The 7,594-nt window shown below is 34.4% G+C and overlaps 1 protein-coding gene across 1 annotated transcript in view; it reads left to right on the top strand.

Annotated features, from left to right (window-relative positions):
• Window positions 1-6,215: 6,215 nt before the first annotated feature.
• LOC106868193 (uncharacterized) overlaps window positions 6,216-7,594 on the top strand; it is a 94,427-nt gene continuing 93,048 nt past the window's right edge. Inside the window, exon 1 of the mRNA XM_089353062.1 lies at window positions 6,216-6,274. The gene's annotated coding sequence lies outside the window, so the exon portion shown is untranslated. The remainder of the gene's footprint in view (window positions 6,275-7,594) is intronic.

Genomic DNA, 7,594 nt, shown 5'->3' with positions numbered 1-7,594 from the left:
AACGTTGATCAATCTGGAGTTATAGTCAAAGACACTTGCCCCAAAGTGCCATGCAATAGAACTGAACCCAGAACCATGTGAATGGAAAGCAAACTCCTTACCACACTGCCATGCTTGCACCTATGTCTATATTTAAATTTAGATTTTTTTGATATTTAAAGGAACTGATTCAGTGAATAAAATTGGTTTACATCAGCTTCATTCAAAAGTGAAAGAGTAAGGGAAGGTTGGTAACACCATCAACAGTAATTCATGTGAAATAGTGGAGGAAATGTAAACAAAACCAGGAAGATAATTATCAGAGGAAACAAAAAAAAAATTAACAAATTAACAGTAATAATAAATAGATTACCAGCTAATAGTTAAATAAAATTCTTTACATACAATCTTCTTAAACTTGTCTGCTTCCTATCCCCCCCCCCCCCCCCCAACTACAGAGGAATTAACCAAACTCTTATTTCTCCCATTTACCTTACTCTCATTTTTGTTCATACAGCAAATCCTGGAGCATTCCAATCTTTCTGTAGGTAAGAGTAGGCTATAAATGGGTCATCTTTTAGTTTTTATTAAGAGTAGCATTTTTGTTTGTTTTGTTTTTGTGGTGAGTGTGTTTCATGGGAAAAAACAAAATTTTCAGTCTAGAGTCCAAGAAAAATGTATGTAGAGCTGTTTGTGTCACTATATCTTAAACTTTGTGTTAAAAATAGGTTGTTGGATTTATTTCTCAGATTTTGTATATAAGAACATGTTTAGAACATATTTAAAAATACCACCAAGTTAAAAAAATATGTTTTGGAGCAAAAAGATTAGTTTCATAAATGTTTATCCAGCATGCAGGTTACACTGATTTTCACAAAGGGAAAACATGTAGTTTATTCATTTATGATATAGAAGTAAAATTATAGAATCTTACAACAAACTTAGATATTATTGAAGTATGTAAGATTTCATAATTGCAGAATTCCAAGTGGTTGCCAATTCTGTATCTAGGATAACAAGGGGCTGAAGTACTTGACCAAGTTTGATTATCTTGCTTTCCCACCAGCCTGACAATCAAACAGGCAGTTCAAGCAAATAGAATTAAAGATAATCTTATGTTCCTAGATAGACACATTAATGAGGTTGAGCAGTCAACCATCACTGTCTCCAAATACCTAGATTACATGGGGGTGAAAAGGAGCAACAACAGAATTGGAAAAAGAATGACTGAGAGAAAACCTGGACAAACTGAAGACCAATTGTTGACCAATTCCTTGTGTAAAGAACTAGAAAGACTTGTTTGCACCTGTCATGGAAATAGTCACACACACACACACATACACACACACACACACACACACACACACACACACACACACACACACACACACACACACACACACACACACACACACATAGCATTCACCTATGGCAGAGGATGAATATTCTTAAGGACAACATTCACTTTTTTGTGACCATTTCTAAGTCCTCTGACTAATCCAATTCTTGATCAAATCAAATGAGATTAAGCTCATAGAAAATGACATTTGGAAATATAATAGAATTTTTTTTGTATCTGGTTTGCGAGATTCTTAATATGAATTTGTGTGTTGAAACAAGTTTTGTTGTATCCAAGGAGAGTCATTACACCAATATTAATAACTTACGCACTTGTTATTAGTCAATTGGTTAAATATCCAACTAACTAATCAACTATTTGTATAATTTGGTTAAACACATGACCATTTGTTTTGTTTTTGTTTGTTTTTCCTCTTTTGTCAAAGCTCTTTCATTGCTATTTGCAATGTTTTCAGTGATTTTTTCTCTTAGTCCATTAGAGACGCTATATCTCTCTGCCTGACATGTGTGTGTGTGTGTGTGTGTGTGTGTGTGTGTGTGCACGCCAGTGTGTGCATTTGCTTGCATATTTATATATATATATATGTATTCTTCTGTGTGTGTGTGTGTGTGTGTGTATTCCTGTGTCTGTGTCTGTGTGTATGTGCATCGTTGTTGGCATTATATATTTACTACCTACCTACCTACTTATTTATCTATCTCTCTACCTATATACCTACCTTCCTAGCTACTTGCCTATCCCTCCACCCATTTACCTACCTACATAATTAACTAAGTAATTAACTATATATAACCAGCCTAACCACCTAAAGCCCTTCCTACCTACCTACCTGTTTGATTGCCTGCTTATAAATCTACTTATGTATACATATGCTGCACGCATGGTACCCATGGCATTGAGCTATCTCTACCTCCTTATGTGTATTTCCATTCTTGTATAGATAATATTTCATTTATGAGGATGTACACTTGTATCTGTCTAAGTGATGGTTCCTTTGGGTGTTTGGACCAAATGTAGATGTCACTTTGGCCCAGTGTACCCCCATGCTGGTCTCTGGCATGTTGATAGAGTATGGATGACTGTTTCTTGTCATTATACTCTCTCCGGTGTCATTTAGCCTCCCCACTAGTTCCTAGACATCTCCCTAATGTTTGCCACGTGTCTGTCCATACAAACTCCTTTTATGCACCTTATGCTGTAGACTATATTCCTAGTCTTACAGTTAATACTGGTGTTAAAGTTACATACCACACAGTTCTTATTAATGCATATGGTATTTTCAAAGGAGTACATCCTCCATAATTGTGATCTGATGGAGCTCCTTGGTTTCTCAACGATCTTGGTGTCCTTCAGAGCCTTTCCAAATCTACGGGCTAATTCCCCATCAGGTGTGGCCTCTACAAACATCACTCCTTGATATTTATCAGCTTTTTACTATGCGTTCACTCTGCTTACTTTGTCACAAATCCTCTGTACACTATTCCAGTCTTTACTTCGGTATCTAAGATGGATACCACTGGCATCATTATATTTGATGTTATCTAATTTCTTTCTGGCTCCCCTCTATACTCGAATCTTATCTTTCTGGTTGTATCCTGAGAATTGCATGTGGTGCATGAAGTTTTGTGTATGTCCCCTCGTTTCATTACATTCACATGGGGCTGACACATTTTTCATTATCCTAAGTCTTAAAAATGCATAAGTAAAAAAGATGTTTTGTTAAAATATATCTTTAACAGAAATGGAAGTGCAATAGATGTGACTTCTAAGCAGTTTAGTTTCCTTATTTGTTAACTATTTTTGTCAGAGTTATTCATAAATAAAAGATCTCAATGACAGGAAATTAATTCTATAAACTTGCAATGTCAGTGTGTATGTTCGACAGAGTGTAAGTATCTTGAGAGAAAAGCTGGGTATAAGAAGCATCAGTTGTGGTGTGCAAGAGGAGATGACTATGCTGGTATGGTCATGTGATGTGTATAAACAAGGAGAATTGTGTAAATAAGTGCCGATCTCTCTGGGGGGAACCTGCGGTAGAGGTAGACACAGGAAGGCATGGAACAAGGTAGTGAAGCATGATCTTTGAACTTTGAGCTTCACAGAGGCAATGAATAGTAACCAAGACCTTTGGCGATGCGCTGTACTTGAGAGGATCCATCAAGCTAAGTGCACCCATACTGGTGGCACATACCGAACACCTTTCGAGTGTTGGGCTTCATGGAGGCGAAGTGGCTGAGTTTCTTTTGAGCATTGGGCTTCACAGAGGCAATGACCAAGACCTTTGGCATTATGTCGTGCTTGAGACCCATCAAGCCAAGCAAAACTGCAGTCGTGACAGATACCGGTGTCATGTAAATTGGCACCTGTGCTGGTGGCATGTAAAAGCACCCTGATGTCATGCAAATGGCATCTGTGCCAGTGGCATGTAAAAGCACCCACTACACTCTCAGTGGTTGGCATTAGGAAGGGCATCCAGCCATAGAAAACTATACCAAATCAGACTGGATCCTGGTACGACCTCCCAGCATGCCAGCCCAGCCAAACCGCCCAGCCCATGCCAGCATGGACAACGGACGTTAAACGATGAGGATGATGATACCTTGTCAGAATTGGTGTAGTAGAAAAAAAAACTTATGGGCCATACCTGTGTGTGTGTGTGTGTGTGTGTGTGTGTGTGTGTGTGAAGCCCTAAAGAATACTCGAACAAATTATAGCACATGATGACAGTCACCATCTGGAGAAAATGTTCGCCAGAAAGAAAGGTTATATTCATGTAAAAATATTCCGGGCATCAAAATATCTTTGTTTCATTTGAAACACAGGAATTTGTAAGTGGAAGAAAGTCTAAGGATTCCAAGAAATTCAGGGTAGGAAGGCTTGGTACAGACTTTGTAGAAAATATCATGTGGATGTCCAAAATAAGTCTATATGTGTTTTTAAGTATTAGGAAGGACATCGAGTCATAGAAACCATGCCAAAACTGACATTGAGGTCTGATGCAGCTCTGCAGTTCACTGGATCCTGTCAAACCATCCAACCTATATCAGCATGGAAAACAGGCGTTAAATGATGATTGATATATATATATGCACGTGCGCACATGCGCACGCACACACACACACACACACACACACACACACACTATATATACACTTCATCGAAATTGGTTCTATGAAAGTGAATTACTGTAATATGTTGGACTCTATACAATATACCAGTGAAAAGTTGCATATATTTTTATATAAATGTTTGCTCAACGATCATTTCAACCAAGAGTAGAAATTTTTTAGTGTGTGTGTGTGTGTGTGTGCGTGTGTGTGTGTGTGTGTGTGTGTGTGTGTGTGTGTGTGTGTGTGTGTGTGTGTGTGTGTGTGTGTGTTTAGTAGCTTTCAGTGAAGTGAAAGTAAAAAATGTAGAGATCAATAGACATTCCATAAATATATAAACCTTTGAGGTTTTACATATAAAAATGTAATGCTTATTGTTAATATACATCATTTGAGCAATTTTACCTCTGGGGTACATTATATTTTATTAGCTATTTGAAAAAAAATCATACTTTCACAAATTTGCAGTCAGTTCAGATTTCTATTTGCAACTTCCAGTTTTTTGTAATACAAGATCAAATTTATGAATTGATGTTCTCTAATTGACCAACTTTATCACTGATACTCCATCAACTTTGAAGGGCACAAGCTCATGTGCTGGTTGTGAAAATGTTAACTAGCAGAGTCAGGTCTTCCTCAAATCACTGCTTAGATTAGACTATTTCTGAAACAAAACGATGGAATGGTTATAGCTAGTATGTCTTTGATTGTAAGTCTATTCAATTGGGGATTATTGGAAATTAAACAACTTGGAAAAAAAAAAAGGGAAATTAAATGCAGCTTTTGAAATAAGAATATTGACAACTCAGTCTCATGCAGTTTGAAACAAATCTGTCTAAAAAATTTGAAAACTGAAATTTAATCTCAATGAAAAAAATCTATACTTCACATTATGCATATAATTTGAAGTTAGAAGAGTGAATTCTTTAACATAAGTTTTGTAATAACTCATTTAATAGGAATATTAAAATTTTGAGGAGAAAAAAATGAAAATGAAAACTTACAAAAAGGATTCATAAAAAAGTTTAAGAGGTAATAAATGATAGATTGTATTTTCAGTTTTGAAATACATCCCAGAAGAGTTTGAAACAGATTACTCTTGAATGGAAAACTAATAACTTTAATTTCCTTACTGTTTCTACATCTGATCATTAATGCTCTGAGTGTCTTTCAATTGAATTCATATTTTGTTTTGACGTTAACAAATCATACACACCTTAAATGGACTTAAAACTTTCGTCTTTTCAATTAATTTAAGTCCATCTCTGTAGTTTTAAAATGAAATTATGTTTATTTTATTTCAGAAAGAAATTAGTACACATTTCTAAGGGCCAGATATTATTTACAAAAATAATTTTTCTCCTTTGTCTTACTATAATTGTTTATAACTTTCAAAACCACAAAATTTCTCTAGAAGATATTTATTTTGTTAGTATGTTGGCCAGCAAACATAATTAAATCCCAAACTCCTTTCAGCATTAGCTGCATTTCCTGAGCTCATACTGTCATTTTAAGTGAAATAGTTTACCAGCTTCTTATTTCAGCAATCTCCAAAATGACAAAACAAAAATAGAGTTTGCCATTATACCCACAAAAAATAACTCTTTTTTTTTTTATCATGTATAAGAAACTATTATATTAATAAACTTTTATTGAAGATATTGTTGCTGTTAAAGTTTCTTAAATATTACATTTTGCCAATGTCTCTTTATAGCTGACTTCTAATGTTACTTTATTTTCTATTTCAGGTAAGTTTCCAAGTTATTTCATCAAGTTATAGTTTGCAGAGTATCTGAAAAGTTTTAAATAGGTGGACACCTATTGAAAGGTCAGATCAGTTGAAGGTTATTTCTTTTGCTTTTGTTTACAGTTTTCATAATTGATATGTCATGTTCTTATCTCTGTTTCCTTGGCTATTTCAAGTCATGTACCTTTTGTATGTTTATTTCCAAATTTTCATACAACAGGTGTGAGAACCACCTAATATTGTAGACTGGATGAATATATATATATATATATATATATATATATATATATATATATATATACTTGACCATTAATTTCAATATCTTCCTAAATGACTTGGTGCACAGTAATTTTTTGGTATGCAGTTGAAGAAAATACATATTAGCCAATATTACATCAACTAAGAATTAACATAATGCTGACTTTTCAGGCTAATCAATTTATGCCAATTAATCTGTGGATAACTATTGTCTGAGCCTCTGTTGCAAAATGGAAAGTATTTAAGATATTTTTAGTCTATAGTTTATGAAAAAAAAAAGAATGTTTTAACGGATGATATGTCAAGTACATCTAAGTTCGATATCAGCAAATTTTATGGGTCTTTCTTTATATATTCAAGGGGTGCTTTTCATTCTTTATTTTTTTTTTTCATTCAAAACTATTTTTAAATACCCAAGTAATGAAAGCCCATGCAAAGGAATCGCTAACAGATAAGTTTTGTGATAGTCACCATCTTCTGAAAATAGAAGAATTATGTAAGCTTTATTGGTTGCTTTGCAAAGTTTTAACAATCATTATAAAACTCTTACAAAAACACCTGAACTGAAAAAAAATGTTATATTTTTTATAATTTTAGTTACTTTACTTATTGCTAAATGAAAAAGATATTAGTAGTAGTATTTAGTATGAAATGTACTAGCAGCAGCAGCAGCAGCAATAGTAGTAGTAGTAGTAGTAGTAATTATTAAAAGCTTTATTCATGTGCATTGATTATGGACATCACTTATTCAAAATAACCAGTAGAGACAAGAAGTGTATTTTTCGATATATTTTGTTTTGACGTTGAGATTATTTTAATCATTGCATTTACATGGTTTTCACCATTTGTCTTCAGACTTTCATTTCTCACTATCAGATACAACAGCTTCATCTCTTATATTCTTGCACCTCAAGCATTTACATACTTCTTTCCTTCCATTTTAATATCACTACAGCATTATGAAGATGTGTGCACTTGCAAGTTTAGCTCATGTCCACAATTGCCATTCAGGCAGCTGCTGGTGGTGAGTGCCAGAGTGCCACCGAGAGTCTGACAATTTCCAAGACTGTAAACTTTCTCAAACTTTCATTTCATTTCATCTGGGGAAGTGACTTCTATTTATTCTAAATAATAGAGAAATAT

The sequence above is a fragment of the Octopus bimaculoides genome, chromosome 5, assembly GCF_046866305.1.
Source record: "Octopus bimaculoides isolate indiv1 chromosome 5, ASM4686630v1, whole genome shotgun sequence".
NCBI lineage: Eukaryota > Metazoa > Mollusca > Cephalopoda > Octopoda > Octopodidae > Octopus > Octopus bimaculoides.
Note: the sequence above shows the minus strand (reverse complement) of the source record. Positions and strands in the feature narration are given on the sequence as shown.